The 12782-nt window shown below is 39.9% G+C and overlaps 1 long non-coding RNA gene across 2 annotated transcripts in view; it reads right to left on the reverse strand.

Moving 5' to 3' along the window:
- LOC112552750 (uncharacterized) overlaps nucleotides 1–12782 on the reverse strand; it is a 227803-nt gene that overhangs the window by 89716 nt on the left and 125305 nt on the right. The gene's annotated exons all lie outside the window — the stretch shown is intronic.

The raw sequence follows: 12782 nt of genomic DNA on the forward strand, positions 1-12782 counted from the left end.
GCGCTCGTAAATTGTGAAGCTTAGAGGGACCCCCGCGCGCGCTCGCGGGGCTGAAATACTTATGCCGATATGTCGTGTGAGCGGGCCGACGAGCTGGAAAACGACGTCCCGGCAATATCACGCCGCGGCAAGCGCTCGTTCCAGTTCGCACGAAACGTCCTGCACGGCGACGTGAATACGACGTTGCGTGACAGCCGACTCGTACGCTTTGCTCCGTCGACTTTATCGGACATAATATCGGGCCCAGAGAGCACACCACCGTGATGGTATCATCCGCCGCTGTGCTTAAAGCTGTCAGATTGACTCAAGATCTGCACACACTTTTATAGCGATCTCCTTAGATTTTATTGATGATTAAAAGCTGCCTCAATCAGCATTTCTTTGAAGAGATTTCGCTAAAGTCGGTCGATTTATTTGAAGTTTGATATTAAGGTCAGTGATAACGTATAATAAACACAAAATACATTTCTAATAAAGCTAAAAAAGGAAGAAAGAAAAAATATTTACTCAATTTAAAACATGTATGCAATTTCATGTAATAAAAGATTACAAAAATGTATGGTTAGATAACATCTTTCAAAATATGCAATATATATATATATACACATTTTCGAAAATACGTACTTTTCATCATATATATTAATACGCTATAAATGCTATGTGCAATAAATAAAAGATGTAAATTTCTGACAATTCAATCGGCGCGTTTAAACGAATGAAACCTCTCAACGAAAAATATCGACGCGTATATTGAATTCAATTGTTCGTTCATGCATATGCCACTCTTTTTGTGCGACACTATATAAAGATGCTACATCATTTCGGCTCATCGAAAAGTGTCAACAGAATCAGTTAAGTCGTCAAAAGGCTTGTCGGCCGATAGCCGAGCGAGGTTGAAAAGTTTCGAGGAATCGGCCGTCAATCAGGTAAGGGAGGATCGTTGAAGATCCATTACCGAACAATGTCCGGTGATTAGCAAATGCCAGTGATGCTAACGACAAGCAAACAAATCATGGCTTATCCCGGATTACGTCTCCCCAAGGGATACTTAGTTGCTACGACCGGGGTCTATACCCCGGAGCCTAGTTCCGAATATTATACACCGCCTGTCACTTCTCTCTACTATGGCTTATGCCACACGAACTCCTCCTTTAACCTGTCAGGTGAGAGACGCCGTACCAGTTATCCGATGGAGAGAAGCCTTGACGAACGCCATCCGCAAGACCGGCTCTTGTTCGATCATCACAAAAGAGAAACGCTTGCCTCTGTATCCGTCGACGTACCTTTACGAGGAACAGAGTTTGGCAAAAGGATAATCGACGGTGTAAGCTGATGGTTTACACCGAAAGGCGTTGTACGCCATTATGGGCCCAGCATCTGAAATTGATGTACACGAGCACTGTGCTTGTAACTAATATCGCAAACGATAGCTTTTATTGTATTTTTATTAATGTCACTTGTCAAATTTCTCAGCACGAAAAATCAGAAAATTTTAATTTAGGTTCTTTAGAGCAGAAAATTAAAGCTAATAACTAAATACATTTTTAAATAAACAGTTAAGTACTTAAATATATATCACTTGTACTTGTGTATTTTACGTCATATATTACAAACGCTGTTGTATTTTAATACGCTGAAGCGTAATCCCAGCCTTAAGTTAAGGCCAGAGCAGACTTGCTAGTTCTGGTCACCCTGTTCCTTCGAAATTATGCAGGGACAAGCTAGTTCGAATATCTTATGTTAGATCGCACAAGTTCGGCGAGCAAGTTTCTCAAGTATTCAAAATTTACGAAAAAGACAAGGAGTTTGGAAAATATTTTTGTTTAATTATCTCAATTGCGTGCTACCACGCATGTTTGGTGCATACGATTGCGGTGATGCAGATATCGTTTTAGAAAACATTTTGAAATCGGTAACGTCGTATAAATACTTAGTCACGCGTCTCTGAAACATTCGTCGGCGTAATCTTAATAACAATAAGATGAGTGGTGCGTCTGCGTAACGTTAACACAGTCGTCTCAAAGGCTGCTCTGTCAAATACGCCAAGGTAAAGTGGCAAGCTTAAACGAGAGTCGTGAATGCAATATGTATTATGCGTATGGAGATAATATAGAGCCCCGGGGAGAGGTGGTGGCTGACTGAGTTTATTTCGAAAGACAACAATAGAATGCATCGGTAGAACGTATTGTATGCAGGAGGGCGCGGTATGGCTCACAATGCCTGCTGCATTATGTATCGCATGCTGGTGGTTATCTCTGTGTGTTGTAATCCTAAACAACCGTCCATACACGCACTTCGTGCGGTGTCCGTGGTGCCAATGGCGTAGCTACGTCTGCGTCATAACGTAGTGTCCGAATGAAGAGAACTTGTTATGCAACGTATGTTCTCTGCCCCCTTCCTCCCCCCCCCCTCCTCCTCCCTCCGAAAGTAAGATTATTTGTCCTATTAATAAATCTTGTCAAACAAGGAAGGAGAAAACATAAATTTAATTGTAAGTAATTAATGGGGTGTAATGGGGTGAATACCTTTTCAAAGGTATTCGAAATAACTGAGAACAAAAGAGAATTCCAACGAGGAATCATTTCAAATTTCATGTTTTTGAAATCTAATAATCTCTGGATTCTTTTAGTTATTTTTACATGCAGATACCATATAGAGGTTGATTTTATCTTTGTCGCTTTTTGAATACAAGCAAAATACTGCGTCACAAAATATAGAATAACACGAAATCATACATAAATATTTCTCCATGAAGTCTTTCTACAATCTTTTTTTAATTTCTATTCCATTTAAAAATGATATATGATGTATTTATAAATAAAAAAACGCACGCGTCATTATAACATCATAAATCTATCAATAGAGCTTTTATGGATTTTTCGTTTTTAATTCCTCTTGTCATACAAATAAAACAAAACAAACTCAAAGATTTTCAAAATTTCTATAGTTTTTTTAGAAACAAAGAATTTGAATCCATAAAAAAATTTGAAAAGTTAAGTTTAAAAGTTTTGTTTAATTATTAATTTATATAAAAAAATTATATATAAATTTTATAAATAATTTTTATATATAAATCAATTTTTATCCGTGACAAAAAAATTAAAGACAAAAATTATATACAGCTTTTAAGAGGATACTGGACTTGTCTGTTATCGATAAAACGCAATTTATAATAATTTTTGTATTGCTCTCATTTTCTATTAACTTTATAGATCTGGAAATCCTTTTCCACAATTAAAGTTTATGCATTAATACGTGTAGCATATGAATTTCGTATCAAGAACAAGAAACATTTTTTAAATTTAGATCCTCATTTGGTACTTTAAAATGGCGTCCAAAGTCAATCAAGTTGCGTCAATATTTGCTTTATATAAAAATGTTATAGCCTGTACAAAACTGATATTGCTAGACTAGAAGATTACAACGTTGAAGAAACAACGTTGAGTTCATAGAATTAAGCTAGATATCTAATGTAATAGAAAAGAGCAATACGAAAATTTATTCATACATGTGTGTACAGAAATGTTGTATGAGTGTATGTAAGTATACATAAAGATAATCTATGTATTTGGATGTGCATGTGTGTGAACGTTTTCGTAAGAATTCGCTCGTCAGTCTAGGATCCCGTTAAAACATTTATAGATTTATGATATTATAATGATGTATGTATGTTTCTTACTTACAAATGCATGATATATAATTTTGAAATAGAATAGAATTTAGAAAAAGGTTATATTGGAAATATCTTATATACGATTTTAAGTTATTCTATATTTTGTGATGCGATACAAATTTCTTTCTATTCGAAAAGCGAGAAAAAGAAAAATAACCTCTATAGTATTTGTATATAAGAAAAATTAAAAACGTTCAGAATTAATACAGAATCGAATTTCGAATAAATTTGAAATTCAAAATGGTTTTTCATTGAAATTTGTTTCTGTCCTCATCTATTTTGAATATCTTTGAGAATACACCATTACTATACGTTTTCCATGATTAATATTATTCGAAAATTGGTTGGTGAGGGACCGGCAATTTTAACTTTGCCAAATCCTGTTCTGAAAGTGAGTAGAAACGATTCAATTAATATTATTATTTTCTACCGCCTTTTCTGATGTTATCCTGACAACAACGGTCTTTTCTTACTGTCCAATAGATTTTGTACAATTTGTATCTTTTGTCGGGAATTAATCTTCAGTCTTAGACTTTTGACAAAGAAGTGACTGAAGCAACGAATGGATATATATCATACAAAAACGATACTCATATTCTATTCTTCGCATCTGAAAAAATTCATCTGTAATCCAGTAAAATATCGTTTGATAAGACATAACTCCATAATGATAATACGTTATTGACAAGAAAACGCCACAGTAAGAATCCCTCTTGGAGATTTTCGATGATCTTTTAATATATATTTAAAATTTTATATTTCAGACCAAAGTAAGCGACACGTTCTTTTATATGTGTGAACGATCCCCCATAAAAGGCAACAGATTCCACATGGACCTATGTAAAAAAATATTGTCTCCCTTATTTTGGTTTAGATATAATATATTAAAAGCGTCATCAAAATTGAAGGGAGACATTTCCGTGCGTATCCTTCTGAGTTTCATGAGACAGAACATATCAAAACTGAAAGATGTCTTCAACATTGACAAGTAGGAAAGAGGGCGAGGAACAGGAAAGAGAGTTAGAACAATATTTTGAGCATAGAATGAAAGAAAACGGACGGATAAATCTGGTACTGGGGAACGTCGTCCGCCAGCTGCTTTCCGTCACTCATGCGGTCTCTTTGATCTCTCTCTCGCGTGTGTCTACCGTGCACTTAAGCGCGTTTTCTCAATTTAATTTCAACCCGCCCGAAGCGCACTCTAGTGGCTCGCAACCGTGGCTTGCTTCCGTGGCTTGCTTCCGTCGTGCAAAAATGTCTAAACCAATGGATCGTGTTGATTTAACTGATTTTGCAGTACCGGAAACGTGTCTGTAAATACATGAGAAAGAGAACATGTTCTTTTTCTCGAGATTTATCTCTCACTCGACGTTGCAGACGAGTTTCTAGCTTATCATATAAGTTGTTATCGCAGCATTAAAATAAAGATATCTTTAACCTAGTGCTAAATATATAAGCAATTTCTCACAAACTCCTTACTTAAGCAGTTTACATTTAGACAGATATTCTCGATTAATATATTCTCGCGGAAATAAATTTAGAACGATGATAAATGCAGCTCTCTGATCGTTACAAATGTCAAGGCTGAGACACATCGATGTTTCTGCCAAAAGTATTTTTAAAAGTAACCCGTACTTTGTATCTCACACACACACAATTACGCTACACAGTGTTGCACTTTCTAGCGAATATATAAATAACATAAAATGCCTAACGATATAACCCGCAACGATATAATCCTTGTCGCGGCGCGCATTGAGAGACAAATGACTCGGCTAATGGATACGTTACAAAATCAAAGGCGCGCAATGCCGACACTCTCGCGTCCCCCTAATTAACTCTCTTTCTCAGTCCTTAAATATGGAATGTCTGGCTGGCAGCTACGTGGAACGTCGCTGTGCAATGTCGCTGACGTCCGAGAAGACACGAAACACGCCGGACGCAGGCGCGCCATTTGTCATTCCTACAATTAAGGTCGAATTTGTGACCAACCACCACTTAACGGAATAATGCATCTAGGTCTGAGACTGGTTTTTGGCCGTCTCTTAATAGTTGAGCGAGACGTTGCGCGGAATATAAATGCATCGATTCTTAGGAGTTGGACGAAACGGGTTTCGAATCCCACGTTTCCGCGGGAGCCTGCTCCGGTGATTGATACGACTGCAAGTCGTAAAGAATGCCGCATAGTTAGAGCGACGTAATTGTTGCTGTTGCGCACGTCCGCGTGCAATAAAGCCGTTTCGCAATCTAGTTGAAAAATATCCAGACGGAGCGACAGTCACTTTTATTTCACGAATATTTGAGATAATTGATGATAAATTATCGGGTGCCTGCCAAGCCTGTAATGGACAATTAATCTGCTTGACGACGTGCTATTAAGAACAAGATTCCGCGACGCAAAGCGCGAATCATCGGGATGCATCGGGTTTGAAATATAAACCGTGTACCGAGAATACGCCAACAAAACGCGGTCCATTAACATAATGTATGTCTGCTACAGAAACTTCACACAAGTTTGTAGCAACGGAAGTGGTGTCACGCTCTCTAACGTTACAATGGTTCATAAATAAGTTTCAGCTGTGCCGAAACTCCCATTCACCTAAAAATCACAATACCGTGGTGTCACGAGACAGCATCAAATTTACGGTTCGTTTAACAGCTCAACACAGGAACACAGGCTCGTTCGATGGGAGGCCGATGAAAAACACCGTACGCGCGTATACAATTGCATCATTTATTTTCAAGTTTTATGTAGCTACGTGCCAACGGCATTAAACAGGATCGTTATACGATAAAGTTCGCTCGCATATATATATATATATATATATATATATATATGTACAAATAAAAAATAAACATATATAACAAAATTCGAAAATTGTTGTTTCTATCTGATTCAGAGTCGAAAATGTGAACAGAGTTTCTCCTACATAAAAAAAATATGTGATAAAATACGTGATGAATTTAGCGAAATTAAAATGCAGCGAATACACAGAAATAGGAAAATCGCAACGCGCTACGTCGCGATTTGACAATCTTAATCCTCGAGACACTTTTGAAGATATAATTATACGCGAGGAAAGAGCGCCAATCTGAATTCGCGGTATCTATTCGCGTCGCAAATTGCGAATATTTACCGCGGTCGCGCAATTTTCGGCGTCTCGATCGCGCACGACATAACGGAAAATGAGGTAACGATCGCGCGGCAGATCCCGGCGGCCGCTGACGCGGTGGAAATTCATGACGTCGCGTCGGCTCGAAGCGCCGTGCCGCTGCGATGGCTAAGCATCGCGAGTCGCCTCGTTCGTTCCCTTCGCCTTCGCATCGCCGCGCGCCGTGGCACGTCGTAACGAGGTACGAAGGAAGGCAGTCAAGCAGAGTCAGGCCAGGCACCAGGCGTCACGCCCGCCAGTCATCGAGCTCGTCAGTCGCCCACGAACGCTTATAAAGATTCTCGCGAGCAGAATGTAGATACGAGCTGTCAGCTCGACATGAAGCATGCCGCCGACAGCGCACGGACAGGCGGGACAGGCGGCGGAACAGGCGAATCTATCTCCTCTTTCTTTCCTTCTCTCTCCCCCTCTCTCTCTCTCTCTCTCTCTCTCTATCTCCGTCTCAGATCTGCTTCTTTCCCTCTTGCGCCTCTTGCTCTCTGTCAGCTGCCAGCTGAGTCTGTCCTCCTTATTATACTCTTTCCTTTCTCCCCCTCGCTCTAACTCGGTTAAGCCGCGCGTTTCCGTCCTTTTGTCATCCCGTTTGTACTTCTCTCGTCTCTTGCTATCCTCCGCCTTCTTTTTCGCTCACTCACTTCGAGATTTCTTGAGATACTGAACTCCCCATTTTCTCTTTTTATTTTTTTGCCTTCTGTTTTAACTGCATTAAACTTGATCCGCTCTTCCTCTCGGCACGCTCTCCCTCCCCCCCCCTCTCCCTCCCGTCATAGTACGCCTCGCTCTCTTCTTCGACAAGTGTTTACCTCGCTTAGCGCATTCGCCTTTTGCTGTCGCAATCCGTTTCGATTTCTTTTTCCTTCTGCTCCATACGCTATCGTGCTCTTCACTGTTTTACGTTATTCCAGTTTCTTACCTTCCAACAATATGTTGTTTTCAATATGGTTCTGCTTAAATCGAGATTCTGCGGAGATCTTTTTCATGGACCTCCCTTTCTTTGTTCAACTTCACGTATGTTATCACGTGAATCCCTCACGTTGGATTTTCTGCTAATCATTATGCCACTGTAAAGCGAGTACGAGGAGAACTGCAAATGCCTCTCTTAACTTTTGATATGCTCAGTGCGAAAGAACTCGAGAAAGGTCAATGACTCCCATTGCTCGATCAGCCTTTTTGTTTATGTGAGTCTTTTGTCGACCACCGCGCTCGATTTGTTAACGTTTCCGGTTGCTCCAAACATTGCGAAGTCGACGTACCGTTCGGGCACGTGGGTCGAAAACTAAACTCTCACGAATGACGACCTGTACTTTATATTCATTTCGATACTTTCAGCCCGCTGGAGGAGATTCAACGTTGTTTTTTTTTTTTTTTTTCCTACGAGGCGAGTTTTAGGGAGATTGACGTCGTCGCGGTTATTTTTCAAATAATCATGTAATTGACAACGATAATGTTTAATATAACTGCTTGGATTCGTTATTACGCATCATGCCGGATGACGAAGAAGAGAGCACGTTGCACTTTCAGTTTGTCTAGTGGAGATAAGCCAGACGCATTTCCATAAACGAAACGTCGCCTCTGCATTTTTCTACTTATGACGATGTCACGTTTACGTCGTGACTTCCGCTTCAGGTGTTGAGCAGCACGATGCGAAAATGGAGTTATTTTATACCGAGCTTACGAGGATCGTTTCAGAGGAGCCCAGTGGAATAGCAGCTATCTATGTACCGTTCGACGGCCCTGCGACTTGCACTTGCGTCATTTTCTTTTTTTTTTTTTGTTTTCTCATTCCCTGCTTTTCGACATGACGTGATTTAAAATCACGCAACGCGTATAACACAACAAATGATTGTTGTCCTGATTCTGTCTCCGGCATATACACTGATACAATAATGGCTGGTGCTGAAACGACTCATGTTTCATATTACTGAATATAAATGGATAATTTAACGCGGTTTGAAGTATCCTCTTCGCGAATAACTAACATCTTGCGAGAAATATTTCTCAACTCATACATTACATTACCGAAGTGAGTGCAAAACTTGAAATCCATAGCGTTTCTCTGTAATATTCTTATCTACATTTTAAGACGGAGAAAGAGAGAAGGAAAAAGTTCTTCTTCTCTTATGTCTTAAAAAAGTCATATCCCATAAGACATCTTAAAGATTTTTTTCTCAAAGAGAAAAATAGAATGTATCTTTTCCTTTTAAGGATAAGAATAGAGATTAACGAAAAACTACGGTAAAAAAGAAAACGTATTATGGTGACGTAATCCAATACTTATGGCTATTTGTAGTTTCACTTCACGTTTTGAAACATAATCTCTTTTTACCCGATAAAAATCAAAAATCCAGTTTTCTCCAGTTTTTTGTGTATCCAGATATTTAATAGATATTCTATTCTATTTGCATCGAATTTTAACATTGTAATAAAACAGATATATCTTTCTAGATAATTTAAATTAAGAAATATCATAGTTTATTATATTATAAATGTGCGAATTAAACAATATAATGTAATTTTCAGGAGAAAACTTATTTGAAGTTGCATGAAATTTAAATGCGAGTGTTGCGATTCGAAACGTTACATTGTTGATTGTCAGCGGAAATTTATTCGGCCTGTCTGTCTGAGTTACGAGTAGAAAGCTCGATAAGGCAAATCGTGCAAGCGGTATACTGAAATAGCTGAGTATATTTATGATATTCATTACAACTTTATCTAATCGACTCGGGTACCATTAATTATTACTAGCTGCGAACAATTACGTTTCGTGCATGTCTTCCTGAAACTTTCTACGGAACGTAAGCGGCCTATGCGTCACACTAGTGGCTTTGCAACAACTTAGTTATGAAAGGGCACTTCTTTTTTTAGACGATTTCGTTATCTTTCTGTATTCGCTTCGCAATCATAAAATCCGCATTACATATAGGGATTTGAGTTTTAAAAGATTAAAGTTCTCTTTTTTTTGGTCGTTTCGAAATCATATTATAAAGCAAAATATATTATAAAGTCAAAAATGTATTCTTTCGCTTTTTTTTTCAATGTACATGGAAAGAAATCATTGTTGTAAAAAAAATGATATTTTTTTTTTTTCAAAAGCTTGTTATAATATGGTTCTTGTAATAATGGCTAATGAGTTGTTAGGAAAGGTATCATTTTACTGAATAGTCTGCATTTTAAAATCCCGTTCAAACATACTTGATAAAATAATACTAAAATCAGTCGCATTTAAATAAATTGTCAACTTTCAACTAAGAAAAGTTGCGTATTGTTTCGAAGAAATAATTCGTATTGATCATTTATAGTGGGCAGCATTTTGAGCACGGGATCAAAGAGGCGATTAAGTAATACTGTATGACAGCAAACCGGATGAATAATTCGCGCATCACTTCGCTTCATATCATTTCGTATTGCTCCTATGTCACTCCGTGCCATCTCATTTCATGTTACACGTTAGGTTGTTTCGTATCACTGCCACGTCACTTCGCGTCACTGGCATGCCGGTTCGTACCACTCTTATGTCATTTCCTATCATTTTCCCGTCATTTCGTATCCATCGTTTACATTATGCGATATCTGGCGAACGCGCGGGAAGAAAGACAAAGAAAGGAAAAAAATATGAGTGACAGGAAGATAGCACAAAGGAAATCTTTTATTCGATGCTTAATTCGAGCAACACTGCTCGACCTTATTAAAGTCCAAACCCGCAGAAATGTGTCATATGAATTTCGATGCTTAGGAGAAGACTAATAATAGAGGCAATTTCGCGAAGGCAAAAATGCGCACATTTGCCGCGAAATTATTAGCATTATCAGTCATCGTGCTGGTAAAACTTCATCAAAATTTTCCGTTGACAAGATAAGACGAACGGAAAGCTGTTCGAAATATTTACTTAGGACAGCAAACTCTGTCAAAGTAACAAAGGAAGGATTAGCCCACGATTGATAGCTGATATTATATATATATTGCATATATCGTTTACCTCCTGAATCTCGCAAAAATACGACTGCATAACAAACTATACCACTTTGCAATAATTGGATAAGAATATACACAATTTTTAGACATCACGTCCAATGTAATAATGTCATTCAGACAGGTGCTTTAGCAATTCCAAGCAGGTTTAGAGAGGGGGAAGGGGGGGAGGGATAAAAAAAAATCAGTTAATGTCAACCGCAAACCGCGCTGTATCCTCTTTTACATGGAAACACAAGAGCTAGCACAACGAGGGGAAATTTGATGCCCGATTAACTGCGCGGGCAATCGATCATTCTCACGTCGATCAAACCAGTCTGCGAACGATCGACGAACGATCACGGCGGCGAATTGTAGCCAATCGATTAGCGCGGGGCATACGAGCGCCTCGAGTACCGCGAGTGGAAAGTGGAGAATTAATCTCGATGTTAATTAGTTACAACAAATCTCGCGTATTAGCGGCGGCCCGCGAAAAAAATATCTCCCCCCCGCTTTTATTATCATTACCACTTACCATTACCATTACCCGCGCTATTACTCACCGGTCGTAGCGCATGTGTTACGTACGACCGCAATAATAATCTTGATTGTCTCGGGGGCACCCGACTACTCACGCCACTTCGCGCCACCACGTCCAATTATAGTCGTACAAGGGTGCTGCAACGGTGACGGCAATCGTAGTTGGCATCGTCAAACAGTCGCCGTCGCCGTTGCTGTCACCGTCGCCGTCGTCGTCGTCGTCGTCGTCGTCGTCGTCGTCGTCGTCGTCGTCGTCATCGGTCTTTAGATATCGCCGACCGGCGCGATCGCGGGTTAATTGAGTCAAATCAATGCGAACTTATGGACGCTCCCTCTTTAGCTCGGAGAATCGCTCTAATCGCAAAATACAGTCCCGCCGGCAGTCGTTTTCCTCCTTAAGAACTAAGTCTGAGATATTTTGCGAGCGTGAGTAATTGCCATCGTATCCTCGGCTCTCCATTAACAGCTATCGTATATCCCCCGACTTTGATAAGAATTTATGTTCTCACGGTGATTGTCGGAGGAGGAAAGTTAATTTCACGCGGGCCGATAAAATTATTTGCTTGTAACCGGTGCAGTGAGCAGATATCGAAAAGTTGTTAAACATATTAATTATCGATAACCTGTTATTTATAGTCGATGATTGCGAATTTATACGCACGGCGCTAACGAAACTAGTTTCCCGCTATGAAACCAGCGATTAAAACGCGTAAAACTCGTAAAAACTCGAGGGATTTATTTATATAAATTGTATATTAATTTATATAAATTAATATCTCAGTCCAATAGGCATATGCAAGTAGCACGCCCAGTTTTCTCGTTTTGTTTCGTAAAAACTGAAATTCTGCTACCGTATCACCCGTTCATCTCAACTCGAACTCTACAATCCAGTTTTCGTAAAAGTTTCACGAGACACCGCGTACGCCGTATACATGTACGTATACACGCGTGTACCAGTGTTTAATCAAATTTATAAAACACGCGGGCGACAAACCGCGCTGTCGAATAGAGAAACGATCCCCTTCTATTCGCTGCTTTGCTTTCGCAAAGCCGTAGCCATTACACACGTCAAAGAAACCGTCGCGGGTTACGCTCGCGTTGCACGAATGCGGTACTGACGACTGGCATATAGAAGAGGCGAAAGGGGTGGCAGGCACACGAGGGGGAAACCGGAGGGAAGGGAGGAGGGAGGGGGGGGGGAGGGGCGAGGGGGACGAGTAGAGAGTGGCAGAGGTAGGCACAGAGAGCGAATAAATAAAGCTATCTCGACTTGCGTTTATCATTCGCTATCCGAGCGGTCCTCGTAAATCTGCCCACCATCCAGCCGGAGCCAGCCGACCTTCCTACCAGCCCGCCTGTCTGCCCCCAGTCGATAAGAGTCGGCTACGGGCAATATGTTGCATCTCACCCTCGAACTGCGCTTCATAGCACGAGCGCAATTATGCTAC

Source organism: Pogonomyrmex barbatus, unplaced genomic scaffold (genome assembly GCF_055798465.1).
Source record: "Pogonomyrmex barbatus isolate J1 unplaced genomic scaffold, ASM5579846v1 scaffold18, whole genome shotgun sequence".
NCBI lineage: Eukaryota > Metazoa > Arthropoda > Insecta > Hymenoptera > Formicidae > Pogonomyrmex > Pogonomyrmex barbatus.